This window comes from Phodopus roborovskii, unplaced genomic scaffold (assembly GCF_943737965.1).
Source record: "Phodopus roborovskii unplaced genomic scaffold, PHOROB, whole genome shotgun sequence".
Taxonomy (NCBI): domain Eukaryota; kingdom Metazoa; phylum Chordata; class Mammalia; order Rodentia; family Cricetidae; genus Phodopus; species Phodopus roborovskii.
The window spans coordinates 8,507,373-8,508,856 of record NW_026126575.1 but is presented as its reverse complement, the minus strand read 5'-3'; the positions used below and the strand labels follow the sequence as shown (position 1 = coordinate 8,508,856).

General features: G+C 43.1%; 1 pseudogene; it reads left to right on the top strand.

Moving 5' to 3' along the window:
- Positions 1 to 582: 582 nt before the first annotated feature.
- On the top strand, positions 583 to 1,155 carry LOC127236003 (low molecular weight phosphotyrosine protein phosphatase-like; annotated as a pseudogene).
- The last annotated feature ends 329 nt before the right edge of the window (positions 1,156 to 1,484 follow it).

Below are 1,484 nucleotides of genomic sequence, written 5' to 3'. Positions count from 1 at the left end.
TTTTTAAAATGCTATTTCCACTGGTTTACCAATTATTATTCCCTCCCAGTCTAGTAGCTACCTTTTGGGGGAAAAAAAGAGGATAACGAAATCTTCTACCATTGTAGAATAATGTCAAGGCTAAGTGGAGACAGAGAGGCTCAAGTTCATATTGACATGTTCTGCCTACAAGTGAGGATAGACTTCAGGAAAGTGAAAAAGACATTTCACCCCAGAGGTTTAAGGAATTGTGCTTTACAGCTTGCTGGTAATATAATAAAGTGGAGATAGATTTTAAGTTTTAGAGGAGATTAAGCAATTCCCTGGAAAGTCTTGGAGCCTGTTTTTCTACAGCTATGACCAATGACACATGAGTTCCTCTTCATGGGCTTTTGCAAAACTGTTAAGAACTGATCTAGGAATGATCAGAGATCCTGGTAAACACTGGAGTATGAGTGGCAAAGCATAGAGTCTAGTCTGCTTTAAAAGGTAAATGAGGTAGGGGAGCGGACTGGACTGTGCAGGTTTGCCAAGCCGAACACTTTTGGTAGGCATATGCCGTGTCCTTACACCGTCTCTGGGCACCAGGGTCTGTACCGAAAAATGGCAGTGGTTGGGTCCAAGTCAGTACTGTTCATGTGTCTCAGTAACATTTGCTGGTCACCCATTGCAGAAACTGTTTTCAGAAAATTGGTAACTGACGAATGTTTCAGATAATTAGAGGACAAACGGTGTGGCTACATCCACTTATGAAGTGGGGAACCCCCTGACTATTGTGGGTAGAAATGCATGAGAAAATATGGCATCACCAAGAAACACAGTGCACGGCAGATTACAAGAGCAGACTTTGCCACAATCCATTATATACTTTGTATGGATGAAAGCAATCAGAGAGATTTGAATAGAAAAAGTAATCAAGTTAAAAACTGCAAAGCTAAAATTGAGCTACTTGGGAGCTATGATCCACAGAAACAACTCATTATTGAAGATCCCTATCACGGCAATGATTCTGACTTGGAAGTGGTATACCAGAAATGCCTCAGGTGCTGCAAGGCCTTCCTGGAAAGACTCACTAGATGGTCCCTGCCCACCACCATTGAGCAACTCACTCACCAGAGCCATGCCCAAGGGTGGTGGCAGTCCTTAGCCCCGTGCCCCACCAGTCTTTTCAGCTGACTTACTGTCTACCTTTAAAATTGTAGGTGGAAATTAGATATATGTTCAGAAGGACAAAAATATCTGAGTAAGACAGTTTGAGGTGAGGCTAAGCATTCTTAGACTGAGTGAACCTCTCACCTATCCTAGACTCCTCAGACAATGACTCCATCCACATCAGCAATCCATTTAACACTGGCACACTGAGGGCATTGAAATACATGAAAGAGAGGCGAAGGCCTGCAATCCCAGCAGCCCGTCCCGGGCTGGACAATGAAGATGAGAGCAAGAGACTGACAAAATGAGCATTTTCACTCTTGGTTTCTGTCTAGTGTTTGAGTTTTGTTCCT